The sequence below is a fragment of the Desmodus rotundus genome, chromosome 1 (genome assembly GCF_022682495.2).
Source record: "Desmodus rotundus isolate HL8 chromosome 1, HLdesRot8A.1, whole genome shotgun sequence".
In the NCBI taxonomy this organism is placed as follows: Eukaryota; Metazoa; Chordata; class Mammalia; order Chiroptera; family Phyllostomidae; genus Desmodus; species Desmodus rotundus.
In genome coordinates, this window is record NC_071387.1 from 45,983,332 (window position 1) to 45,997,810 (window position 14,479).

General features: G+C 38.6%; 1 long non-coding RNA gene across 1 annotated transcript; it reads right to left on the reverse strand.

Moving 5' to 3' along the window:
- Positions 1 to 3,727: 3,727 nt before the first annotated feature.
- On the reverse strand, positions 3,728 to 9,232 carry LOC123479135 (uncharacterized). Its single transcript, XR_006654665.2, has 3 exons — positions 9,061 to 9,232; positions 6,465 to 6,622; positions 3,728 to 4,821 (listed from the first exon to the last, which is right to left on the reverse strand). It is a non-coding gene; the product is annotated as an uncharacterized lncRNA (long non-coding RNA).
- Between the last annotated feature and the right edge of the window lie 5,247 nt (positions 9,233 to 14,479).

The following is a 14,479-nucleotide window of genomic DNA, read 5'->3' on the forward strand; positions in this document are numbered from 1 at the left end:
AAAGCTGATGAGAACACACTCAGGAATTTTTCTGAAGCACCACTGGGGACTACTTACAGACTTTCATTGTAAGTAGTAAATTTGGAAAACCATGTTACCCTGAAACTATTATTTATATTTCTCCATGAGCTTTGGAAAGTATTGATTTGGAAATATGGATTTATTTGCCCACGGAGTCTTTTGGAAAACATGTTCTGGTTTCCTTTATGACCCCAGCCTGTCAACCTGGCTTTATATGGAAGTTAATTTTTGTTGGCGTTATACCCATTTCTTCATCTAAGTCATATGTAAGGTTCAACTACATTCTCTCCAGAGTTTTGCAAACACTCATACTGAGGCTTTCTGAAGAAGAAAGAACTATAACTCCATATGGGGAAGGCTAGTTAGTAAGAATTGTGGGACACTTTAGCAAGAAATAAGGGGTTTTCCTTGGAGCTGGAAGGAACCAGTTAAGAAGAGCATGTTAAGGTATTCATTCGGGAAGAACTTTTTGACAGTACAATGGTTAACAAATTCTGAAACTGACTACCAAGAAATACCTATTATAGGAGGTGTTTCAAAGAATTATCCATGTTATAACACCATTTCTTTTGAAATATCTAAGCACAAAAAGGCCAATAATGATGAAAATCCTTAACTATGCTAGGAAAAAAGTCTCATTCACAAACCATCTTTATTGGAAAGCTTTATTGCAAAGATGCATAATAATTTGGGACCCAACAAGGAATATTTCATTAGTTACACAGCCATCCTAGCTCCTGCATCTTCCTAATTCTGGGAATGCGGCAGGCTTTCAGGAATTTAGAAGCAACAACACAAGAGACTGCAACCAAGCTTGAATGGTCAGTCTTCTCTTTTCAGCTAACCTTTTTAACTTCCCAAGAAGGAATTTATGTGAACTTTAGATCCCACTACATGAAGTAACCTCGTTAGGGAGAGAAGAGGCAAAGAAGTCTCAGTGTAACAAACTACCTCCCTCTACATATACACTCCCTCGTGAGATTGACTGTGGCTAGGACAGCAGGGTTTGTTTAAGGGAAAAATAAAAAAGTGCTCTATCAATTGTATCAGATCCTGCAGGAAAGAACTGGTTGGGATCATTTTTGTTAAAAGGTTACTTTGCCACAATGCCTGAAAAAAAATAAAGAAATAAAAAAGAAAAATATAATCAACAAACAAGTAAAAAGTGCTTTAGTAAATGTTAAAAAAAAAAAACAGTGCAATAACAAAAAATATTTGTCTTTTGGGTAATGGGGAATACCCAGCACCTGAATGCCCATCTAATGCAGACAAGTATTGGGGAGTAAGCCCTATTTTTTCTTTTGCTACAGAAGCCAAAAGGGCCACAAAATCCTGTGCTTCCCCACTGATCACTGTAGTTCAGGCCCGGGACCTAGGCTCAGTCAATCAAGTGCCCCCATCTGGGACTCTGAATCCTGAGAAGGATGCAAAGACAAAGGGGCAATTAAGAATTTATTTCCAGTAGGGTAGAGAGTCCCAAGATAGTGGTAGTGCGTTGTGTACAAAATGCCAGTGGTAGCGCATAACTGTCCTTGTCCTGCGGTGCTAGATTTACTGCATTCTCCGCTAGGTTCCCCTTTAACAAGCCGGGGGTAGATACTAATGGGATCTCTACTCTACCAAGGGAAGGGTAGTTAAGCAAATTGATCAAAGTCGCACAGCTATTAAAAAGAACAAATCTAAAACACAAACCAAGCAGTCTGGCTCAGAGCCCAGGCTCATGACCACCGTGCCATATACTGCATCTGTGAGAGTGAGAAGCATATATTGAAAGTTCTCTACTCTTGTTCTTGTAACACTAAATACTCTTTACATGTTGTGATATTTTATAGTCTCTTCCAGCCCCAAAATGCTAAATTTTTATTAGCAAGTCTGCATATTTGATAGGCTTTTTGAGATGGTAGGTATAAATCAAAGGTCAATAAATTGAATCACGTATCATGCTGGACATGTGTATGTTCAGACATGATTTCCCTTTGTTTCTACATAATCTTTTGTTGACACTGACTCCTAATTCTTTTTTTTTAAGATTTATGTATTTATTTTTAGAGAGAGGGGAAGGGAGGGAGAATGAGAGGGAGAGAAACATCAATGTGCGAGAGATATCCATTGCCTCTCACATGCCCCCACCTGGGGACCTGGCCTGCAACCCAGGTGTGTGCCCTGACCAGGAATCAAACCGGTGACCTTTCAATTTGCAGGCCTGCACTCAATCCACTGAGCCACACCAGCCAGGGCTGACTCCTAATTCTTAAGTTCACTTTTAGACAGATAATAGACAGATAAATAAGTGATATGTAATTATGCATTTCTCAAGGCTTAAATACATTAAGAGAGCTTGCTATTTAAAAGACCACAAAAACTATATTTTTGAAATAAGAGCAAATGGACTTAATAGATGTTCTCTGACATCAGATTCTCATTTGCAGCACTGGTGTAGAGTGAAATCTGAGTTTATAACTGCATTATTTAAAGGGAAATTTAGAGCCAGTGAAGTCCCATGCCAATACCATGCTGGGGAGTAAAAGCAAAACCAGTTCGTGGGTACTTTCTAAATACATTTATGGAAAAATATGACTGTGCCTGGAAGGCCAAAAAACAAAAAACAAAAACACCCCACCCCAATCCCTAGGAATCCACAAGCTCGGCAACATTTTTCCAACCGTAATTAATTTAATACACTATTTACAATGATTCAGTTCCCCATTTAGGAAAGGAGTGAGAGCCAACAGTTTAGAAAAACCTTCCCCATTTTCCTTTGCAAAATTTAGGGAAACTTTATAGGCAAACTGTTCACAGTTGAAGGATCCTTCACTCAGCCTCCCACCACACAATGCTGGGAGCTTGGGAAGCATGTGTGGTGACACCCTGAAAATCCCGGATTGGGGAAGTTGGAAGGAGAAGAAAAGGGAATCTCGTTTTGATAATAGTTGCATAACAATATTGAAACTCCTCTCTAACATAACATTCCGGGCCAACAGATCACACACACAGGCCTTAATAGAAAATCTTCTCCAGCTCTTGTCTGTATGCCCAGTTTTCCCATCTAATAAAAAGATTTTCAGGGTGAGAACACTTGCCTTTTTCCTTTATATCCCCAGATAGTATCCGCTCAGGGAGAAAATGGAACACTATTAACATCTTCAGGTCAAATTACTAAGATAGCTACATATATGAGTGTCATATAAATCACATAGCATAGTATGCAAAGGATATTATGTAAAATACTACGCAGATAGCAATAAGTTTATAAGAGTCTATGCAGATAACAGGAAAGCAGTTATCATGGTGGAAGATTATTGCCCTATTGCAGGTGTTTTAAGCTCTGAGTCTGCAATTCATCAGCTGTGGGATCTTTGGTGAACCCCTTAGTCTTTGAGCTACAATCATATTGTTATGGGCACTGTGCAGGGATATCAAAAAGCTTCAAACCTAAAGCTTTGTCCTCTAAGTAGCTTCTGATATGAGGGCAGAAAAGACATACAGAGATGAAGTAAAAATTAATTGCAAGATAACATCTAAATTAAAGTATGATACTTGACACACAAATATAATAACTACACGCATAGGAGTATTTTGAGAAATAAATGCAATAATGAATGTGAAAGTGCTTAATAAATTGTAAAACAAGTCTTAAAGGTTCCATGCTATGACTTTATTTCCATTACGCCATGTTTTCTATTTTTATTGCATTATTTGACTAAAACATTCGCTGGGTCATTCCAACAGCAGGTAGCATGAAAAGAGTCACACTCAATATTTATGAACCCCAGATAATTTAGGCAAGTATTCCTGTGTCCCTGGAGAAGAATTAAGTGACTCTCTCCTCTCCTGCCTTCTACCTCAAGCTGGTACTCAGATAGGTAAGAACGTAGTGTCATTCCTGAGAGACCTGTACCACCCTCTACAGAGTGAAAATCTCTTCCTTATTATCAAAGAAAACACAAGCTCAAAACCTACGTTTGACCGAAATACTTTTTCCTTGATTAGTTTCACCTTAAATTCCCTTCCATCCCCAGTTATTTTTGTGTCAAGTCGATCAAAAAGAGTTTATAAACTAAATGTTCTGAGCTCAAGTTTGAAAAGCTAGTGGAATGTTAATGGGGATACTAATGAAATAACAGGATAAGTGAAATGAAACTCAGTTCTTCTAACAGAACTATGCATGACCACAGCATGGGTTTTCTTTCTTCAAGTTTATGGGATTGTTTTAAATTTCACCCACATTCCCAAGCAAGCCTGAGGATATAGGTTGGATACACAATGTGAAACGATCAAATTCCAAAGCACCTAGCAGCAGTTAGTTGGGCAGAAAAGTGAGTATTTGGGGGGGCTAATGAGCATCTCAACTCTTAGCTTTTGAGGTTATAAACAGGGTATTGCTTTGTTTGATCTTAAATGGAAGAGCAGGGGAAAAGCCTAATTGTGGAGGGTAAATGCTGTGCCTTAAATAACCGTACAAGAACAAACCGTGTCACCTCATGGCGGGCAGAAACCAGATTAATTTTGGAACACAGCACGATAAGAATTCGTTAATTCTCAAGACTTTCAAACCCCAAAGACTGCTGACTGCTGACACCGCATTTCCTATGCTGCAATTCTTTCCGCATGTTGGGGAGCTGCAAATAAATGCCAGCTATTTAAGCATTGCAGATGAAGTTTGTGGCTGAGCAGCACTGGGAGCAAAGAGTCCACACAGTTCAATGGCTCTGACACCCAGTGTGCATTTACACCCGAATGCTGCATGCAGATGGCTGACCAGAATGATGGGACTCATTTCAGCTGAGGTTCGGTGTTCCACTAAAAAATATAATAAATAGATCAAATAACACAAATGTCTTTACCTTAATGACTCACATCTCTGTGAAATAAAAATACAAACCAAACTAAATAGTTGGTCGAAAAGGGCATGAAGGCCTTGATTTAAATACACATAACAAAAACATATAATATAAATATAAGTAAAAGACAGAATATAAACATCTAGCAGGGTTTTAAATAAATGAGTGCATGGTGTCCATTGAGAACAAAGATCTAAGCCAGGTTATACAGTCTTACTTTCATGGTTAATTAACCCTCCAAAACCAACAACTATACAATCTCGGGAGCAAAAACACAAAGCATTTATTTTTCACTTTATACCTGCTAGGATTCAACTGTTGTAGACTGGGCTCTAAGCTTTGGGTTGTATATAGGTCTGGTCGGTGTTTAGGTTCAGTTCCTCTCATTCAGCACCTAAGACATGCACAGGCCTATTTCAGGCCTTTGCTTATGTCACATCTACTAACACCCTATTGGTCAGAACAAGTCATATGACCAAGCTTAAAGCCAAAGAGCAGAAAAGGATACTTTGCCCATCCTAAGACACTGGCAAGGGTATGAATGTATAATTGCTCTGGAAAAGGGAATGAAGAATTGCAACGAATAATTCAATCTACAACACCATGGATGTCACAAGGAGAAATGGGTCATTTATGTTTGTACTAAGACTTTGTGTATCAGGAAACACTACACCAAAATAAGAAAGACTATGACCTTCAGAGTTGGAAAGAACCTTAGTATAACTCCCTCACTTCACAGATGAGGAAATTGAGGTCTCAAAAGAGGAAGAGTCTTCCCCCACAGTCACGTGACTGGCAAGTGGTTGATCCAGGTCACAGGCCTGGCCACCTCCCCCTCCAATACACAGGAGCAGACACATCAGAGGAAGGGGAGGAGACCCCTCCCCAAGCAAAAGGGATTCAGTTCCAGTAACAAGACTTTCCTAAAGATGGAATAGTCCTTGATGTAAAATGCAAGTGTTTTGCTGAAACACAGAAGTATCTGAGCCTCTTGAAAATTTCTGTCAGGAATGCAATATTACATAAACAACTACAAACTTACTACTTCCATAACCAGCTATTATGCCTAATTTAACAAAAATGTTGTCAATTTCTATATACTCTGTAATCTTTATGTTTCCTCAAAGGAAACTGGAAATACCATAAGTTATTGCCAAAGTCATTCCAGTTTGTTATTTCACCAACAGAAAATTTATCCTTGCAAATCTCTCATGCTTCATGCTTCACCCCATGGGCCCACACCAGCAGCATTGCTACGTCTTTCAAGATCTGCCCTGTGACACCCCAAAACTTCCATGAGTGCTTTTTCTGTACATCTGAGTACTCCACCTTCACAAAAGTATTTTTTTCACACATGTTCATTCCCCTCTTGTTGTTTTTAAGTTATGAAGAGATAGATGATGTCTTAGTTTATTTAAGGCCAGGGCCTAGGTAGGGCCATGTGCAAAGCCCGTGTGCTGAATGAAGTTGAATAATAAACAATGAAGACTGCACAGGGGTGTGATGCCTGTTCCAATCAAATGAACCCTAAAACAAAGCTAATCTTTCATATGTATAATCATGTCCTTCTGGATTAACAAGCACAAATAATAAGCTACTCACATGCAAACGACTATCACATTTAGAGAATAAAATCCTGCATTTCTCCTGTGAGTAGAAAAAGGAGGATGAGGTAGGAGACCGTTCCAAAATCTCTCAGAGCTTCAAACGTTGAAAGGTCTGTCCATCAAAAGGAAGAAAAGTCTTATTTGGTGGAGCTCCTGGAAACAAAAGCAGGACAAGTAGGTAAAGTTAGGGAGAGAAGTTATTTATGCTCCAAATATGGAATAACTGGGTGACAATTAGTGCTATCTAAAAATGGACTAGACTGCCTCACATGACAACAAGTTCCAGGTCACCAGGAGCATCTGAGGAGAAGCAAAGTGACAACTTGTCAGAGGTGACAGTCGAGGGGTCCTTTCTGGAAGGGGCGATGAGAAGGGTTGATGTTGTGAGCTTCTTTTGATTCTGTGAGCCCACATTCCACCCTCTCACGTCCTCCCAGATTCCATGAGGCCTCCTGGGAGACAGTAGTAGTGAGGTAGTTAAGAAGAAGGACCAGGGCAAAAAAAAATTGGGTTTGAATCCCACCCCTACCACTTATGAGCTGAGTGACCTTGAGTGAATCACTTAACCATTTTGAGGCTCCGCTTCCCCACTTGAAAGTGTCGCTGTCTACTACTAGTTTTTAGAAGAAATAAACGAGGTATTACATATGAAGTGCTTCAAACAGTGCCTTGCAAAGACTGGGTGCTCAACAAATATTGGCTGATACTGTGATTATAGTGAGGTTCTAGAGCCATACTGGAAAGGATGCCATGATGATTTATCTATCAACTCTGGCCACAGCAAACACACAGTGGTGGGAATGGTGTAGACACGTAAGGAGGGAAGAGCCCACTCGGGCAGTCCCCTTAGCATGTGGGTTTGTATGGTCCATGCCACGAACAACCCTGAGATTTGGATTCTTTGCCATTTTTCACATCACTTATTGACTCATTGCCAACACTGGGATGTATGGTGACTCTGCCCCCTCATTATGAACTCTGCCATCAAATGACAAAACTTCCCTGATACATATCCAAATGCCCACTCTCATTCTGCATCTGTACACCAGGCATGGAGAAAACAGACTGTTCATTGGGGCAGGTTGGGTAGAGAAACTTCCAAGAGTTACTTGCAAATGACAGGGAGTAAATGAAATTATGATATATGGATTCTTTTTGAGTTACCTCTTGATGTGTGGGCACACTCGCCAGCCCTACAGTCTCATAAGCCAATTCCTTAAAATAAATAGATAGAATGTAGATAGATAGATTATTTTGTTGGTTCTGTTTTACTGGAGAATAATCCATGTTAAAGTTGTTGAGGAGAGCCTGGAATAATTATTATTATTAAAGATGAGTGAGATAAAGTCAGGGATAGAGAATATGTGCCAGTAAAAACATTCTCTCTCTCTCTCTCTCTCTCTCTCTCTCTCTCAATGGTAGTTACAATTATCTTATTTAATAGTAACAATAATTGAACTGTTCATTTCCTGATATAAACTTTGATTTTACTCAGAAACCTGGTGAAAATGATTGGCTTAGCTATAGAAGGCCAGGGGGCAGAAGGTGCCCTGGAAGGAGGCACAGGGAAGGCAGGAAAGTCACGAGTGAGCTATTGATCCTGGTATTAGGAGGTTCTAAGCAATCTTGGCATTAGACTTTACTGGTGTGTTTTCAAATGACATTTTGCATTGCACAAGATTGGTTTTCTCGATTAGAGATGATGAAAGAGTAAAGAAAATATGCTACCACTATTATTTTCAAGTTGTTAACAAAATAGGTCAAGTTATTAACAAAATATATCCTGACCTCCCTTGCCCAGTTACCTATTATTTCAGTACACTGCTCTAGCATTCCATGAGGCTGGAAACCCAAAAGATGCTTGCTGCTGAGTGAACAACATGCACCTCTGCACCCCAAAAGTAAATGTTTGTGTTTCCCAAAATCCACGTGTTGAAATCTTAACCTCCGATGTGACAGTATTAGGAGATGGGGCATTTGAGAGGTGAATAGGTCACGAGGGTGGAACTCTCGTGAATGGGATCAGTGCCCTTATACGAGAGGGCACTTACCTGTTTCACCGTGTGAGGATACAGCGAGAAGATAGCTGTCTGTGAAGTGGGAAGCAGGTCCTTACCAGACACCGAAACTGCCTGTGCCATGATCTTAGACTTCCCAGCCTCCGAAACATTTCTGTTGTTTGTAAGCCACCCTCGTGATGGCATTGTATTACAGCAGTCCAAACTGACTAAGAAAAAGCTGAACTAGGAGTTGACGGACACTTTTTATAAAAGGCCAGATGATAAATATTTTAGGTTTTGTAGGACATTACTCACCTCTACATTGTAGCACAATAATAACCACAAGTGATATATAAAAAAATGAACATGGCAGCATTCCAATAAAATTTTATTTATAAACAGAGAAATTTAAATTTTATATAATAATCACCTGTTACAACATCACATTTTGATTTTTTTCAAGCATTTGAAAATGTTTTAAAAATCAATCTTAGCTCTTGGGCTGTACTAAAACAGGAAGCCTTCCGTAAACAATAGATCTTGAAATGATAAAACTGGCGGGTTATGTTTAGTGGAAGCCATTCACCTTACCTATAAGTATGGAAGAATTAGTTCCAAGGTAATGCATATAGATTATTTTAATTGTTGAAAGAACTGACTCTCCTGGTTCAGATATTGCCAATATTTAAGTAGCAAATCAAAGTGGTTTCGTTCATTCATTCATCATTTCTTCAACAAATATTTATTAAGTGCCCACTAGGTACCAGACACGGGACAGAGGTACTAGGAAAAAAGCACAAATATTATGCAAATTCATTCCAAAACTCTTCTTTTAGAATTACTTCATAACATTACTTTAATCTGTTCAGGATTTGGAATTGTTTTAAGTTAAACATTTTTTAATTTATAGAAATGTTTGTCTTTTGTTTTTATTCAACCAACTATTCCCTGAAAATCTATAGTCAATGATTAACAAGAAAAGATGGTGTCAGCGCAAGTCAAAAGTATTATTGACTTTGTAAAACAAAGAAAAGCTTTTAACATGCATGACAATAAAATTCATATTCAGATGGAATGAGAAGCCAGTACATGTTTTATCACGTGCAACAGGAATGATTTAATTAGAAATAACTATGATAGTTTCAGCTGAGAAAAGAATGCTTTATATTACCTTTCCATCTCTAATAGCATGAAATTAATTTTTAGATACAGTGATTAAGTGGAAAATAATGGTTACAATGCACTAATCTTTTGCAAATCAGAAATTGGGTCATTGCAGCAGCAATCTGATTATCAAAGTATATTTACTGACTGCCTCTTAATTACCTGACTAAGAAAACGAGTTTGTTCTTTCTATCGGAATGTGTTTAAATGTCTTTGCAAGCTTAGGTATGGCTTGACACTCATCATAGTCCTGTACATAATAGTGAGAAATTAGAGTAAGCTTACATGCCCATCAGTAAAGGAGCAAATAAATATATTGGATACAGCCATACAATGGAATATGGCCATTACAAAAGATTAACAGTCATGTCTACAATAGATTACAGAGTTTTTTTTAAAGCAGGTTACAAAGCAGCATTTATAGTTTGATCTAATTTATGTAAGGTAAAATACCTCAGGATATTAACCAAATTGGAAAAATGATTATATTCGGATGACCATATTTTGGGGTGATTTTTCCTGTCTTGTTTTCATTTTGCTTATTTGAATTTTTTACAGCAGACAATTCTTGGTATTTGCATTAGCTTTAATAAATAAATAAATCATATATTTTAATCTATAAAATTAAAATTCAACAAGGTTTTTATGATAATTAAATCATATAATTTATGATCAATAAATGATAATTTCAGTAATAAAAATAGTGACAAGCACATGGAACTTCTCAGGGATGGCAAGTTTTTACTCACCCAGTGTGGATTTATTATAGTTATCAAAATTTACCCTTAACATGAACTTTTTGAAAACACCAATCTGTTCTCATTATCTTGGTTTGGGCAAATCCTTACATTTGAAAACTTAAAAGAATATTGTGATCCTTGCCTTCCTCTACATGCCTATCGCTTCCTAACAGCTCAGCATCCTGGCACTGAGACATTTAGAGATGAAGTTCAGATTGCTCTTCCCACAAGTGAAGGAACTGAGTCAGGGTGGCGACAGGACCTGCCCAGCGCCCCACCGCTAAAGCTTGCCAGCAGACAATCTCTTTGGCTTTTCTGTGAATCACAAAGAGCTGTGTACATTAAATAGGTACAGCTTTTTATACGGCAATCATACGTCAATCAAGTGGTTAAGAAAAAAGTTGTCTGGACCCAAGCATATAACTTCCATGGTCTCCTGGAACTTACACATGAACACACACTGAGCTCACACTGGAATTTGTCTCATCCTTGCCTGCAAACGTGCACAGAGTTGTGGAGTGTGCAAGGCTGAGAGGACAGGTGGTGGGAAGACCCAGACACCCATCTATGGGGCTGCGTCTGGCAAAGGTGAAGTGGTGTGTTGCCATGAGGGTTCTTCAAGGCAGGAAGATTTGGGAGAAAGAAAGCATTTGGGTGTTATCCAGATGCCTAGGTCCAGAAAACACTGAAAATACTTATACTCTGCATCCAAAGAGGCTTTTGGATGTGACAGCTGCAGCCTTCTTAAGAGGTGACATTTGAAACTAAAGGAGTAGCTACGATACTATAGTGCATGGAGAGGAGAGGAGTTAAGGGGATTGTGTGAAAAAATTACTCAGTAAAAAGTAATAAAAAATACTAATAGCTATAATTTATTGAGACCCTTCTATGCACTTTACATAAACTATTACCCCAACTTTCATTACAACCTACAAACCTTGGCTCTTCGATTGATGCTACATGGCGTCCCTAACAAGATGGGTCAGGCGGTGAGAGGGCCCGGACATCACACCACAGAAGAGGATCGAGAAGAAAATGCTGAAGGGAAGGTGCTTTCCTGTGAGGTGGTGCTCTGAAGTTTAGAAGGGCGAAGGCTGTGAAAAGCCATTGGATATGGCATTGAGGACCTTTTCAGTGTCCTTTTAGTTCTATTCTGCCTCCTGCCATGTTACCATGAAATCTGACCCTACTTGGCTAACTGAATTTAATTATCAGGACTGAACTGAGGCTACAGTTAAGGGTACTATTTTCTGGAAGTAAATGATTCATCTGTATGAGGTAAAGGAAATTTTCCAGGAAGACAAGTTGCTATTTATCAAATGCCTCCAGTTTATCAGGGCAGTCGTAATCATTTACTGACATGTATTATCTCATTCTTTCATGAGGCCAATCTATAAAGTCTATAAACAAGCTTTATAAACTGGTCCCTGTTTCTTCTCCCCTCTCCCGCCCCTGCTTTCTTGCCTAAAACTATTTATTACAAGCCGGCTGCAGAAAGGCTCAGTTAAAGTAATCAACCACTGCAGATGGGGGTGACGCTGGCATGTGTCCCTGCAGTCAGACAAGCTCTGAACTGCTTTTTGTCAGACGGAAGTTCATAGCCATATGCAGCAGAAAACGTTTATCATTATTTACCTTCGAGTGTTTTAGTCATTCCCATTTTTCTGATTTTCTCTTGTCTATGAAAGATCTGGGTTTCTGATGACTCTCATTCTACGAGACCATGCTTAACAGTTGGAACACCTTCCATATCCACATACGAGTTAGTGACTGCACATTTCTCCAAAGTGTACGCCACTGGCATTAGCCTTAGATCAGCACTGTCCAACAGAAATAGAATGCAAGCCATAGATGCAATTTAAATTTGTCTACTTGCCACAGTAAAAATATTTCAAAGAAACAGGTAAAATAAATGGTTATATTTTATTTAACTCAATATATCCAAAACACTATCGTTTCAACATTAAATCAACATTTAAAAATTATTAAGGGGACATTTTACATTTATTTGTACTAAGTTTTAAAAATCCAGAATGCATTTTGCAGTTAAAGCACACCTCGATTCAGATGAATTGCATCCTGTGCGCGCTCAGGAGCTGCCTGGGGCCAGATGCCACCATATTAGACAGCACAAGTCTAGACCCTGAATGAAGGCATTAAATGAGATCATATTTTTAGTTGAGCCCTCTATTAAGGTCCTTTTCCTCCTTATCTTTACACCACCTTCAAATCCCCAATTTAGAAATGTAGTTCTTTCTCAGGCTAATCTTTCCAACTAAGTAGGAACCCATGTCTTGGACAGTTCTGAAATCTCTCCTGACACTCTCCCTTATCTCCCCCTCATTTCATAAATGGGAAAACCGGTACCCAGAGAGGTTGGAACTTGGCCCAAGGTGGCACACAGTGGTTAGGGTCCAAATTCAGTTTGAATGATGACCAGACCAGAGCTCTTCTGACTTCCTTAAGCACTCATCCATTTCCCTTCCCCTAATGTCTGCCTTAGGGCTCAGTTACTCTCCCTTTGCAACTCTCTGAGAAAAAAGAGATGATCTGACTTACCTTTCTTCTTGGACACTAAATTTAGAGGCCAAAACTAAACTGATCCTCCAATCACAACAGATGGATTTAAGGATTGCCCAGTGGTAACTCAGACCTGGCACCTTCTCTTTGCAGTTTCATAAACATAAAGATAATAAACCCTCCACCTAGGAAGGAAGGAGAGGTTTATTCACTAGCTGACTTTATGATTAAGAATTCTGCTACATACATTCATTTAGTAAACTCAGAAGATGGGAAGGTTCGGCTCCAAAATGTTATTATAGTAATCACTTCAGGTGCCACTAGCAATTTGTTTTTGTTGTTCATTTGTGGTTTGAGATTTTTCTGCAATGAATATATTTGTGCAAACAAATAATATATGTTAATAATAAAGAATGTGCCCTGACTGGTGTGACTCAGTTGCTTGGGCGTGCTCCCACGAAGCGAAAGGTCACCAGTTGGATTCCCGGTTAGGGCCGAGGCCTGGGTTGCAGGCCTAATCCCCCTGTTGGGGTGTGTCCATGAAGCATCTGATCGATCTATCTCTCTCACATCAATGTTTCTCTCCCTCTTTTTCTCCCTCCCTTTCCCTCTCAATAAAAATAAATAAATAATATATTTAAATAATCATAATAATAAATGAATGTGCCTAGTATCTTTTATAGAAAAATAGTCTAATCATTCAGTCTTAGCTTACTTTTCTCAGCTCTGCATATGGAAGTTTTTTTTCTTTTTTCTTTTTTAACCATTTCGGGTAATCAGCTAAATATTTTCCAGGGGTAGAAATGGAGATACAATACAATCTGTGATCCTACTGTATAAAAATCACTCATCGGTATAGAATGACTTAATAGTAATTCAGGTTGAACACCCAGTGTATTCAACTTACATTTCTATAAGTGCAGAACATGACACGTGACCACTTCAGCAATGCAAAGGGTAACCAACAGTTGACCTCTCTCAACCACCAAAACAAAAGGGAGACAGAGGCAGAGACAGAGAAGAAATACAAGATAGGCCGGAGTCAGCTCCTAATATCACTGGTCAAAGAAATTAAAAAGAAGCACATTTTATTCATTTTTTAAAAATATTATTTTGCCTCAGTTTACTTTAAAGCCTCTTCCTTGATCATTTTCAACACACAAAAAAGGACGATTCCCACAGATATCAATCTGTCCTGAACGAGTTGTACTTTGCTGTCAATGTGGAAGGAGGGGAAGAAGAAAACCTTGTATTTTCCTAAGACTCCTGTGGGCACATTCCATGCCTCGAGAAAACAAAGCCTGTGTTACTATAAGCACTTTGAAGTCATAGTTTGTAGCATTTTGGTACAAATGTACTATTTGGCACAAATTTGGTACAAAATGCACAAGAATTTAAAAATAGCTATGTTGCTTTTTCAGTTCAGTCAAATTCCATAACATTTTAGGTTCACTGGTAAAGTTTACAGTATAAAAGAATAAAGGAATAAATGTTCTTGTAATTAAAGTTGAAAGACCTGGTTTACAGTTTTGTGTGTTTAGATGTACATGTTATTTTTTTTTCTTAAGTTGGCACATATCTTTCAT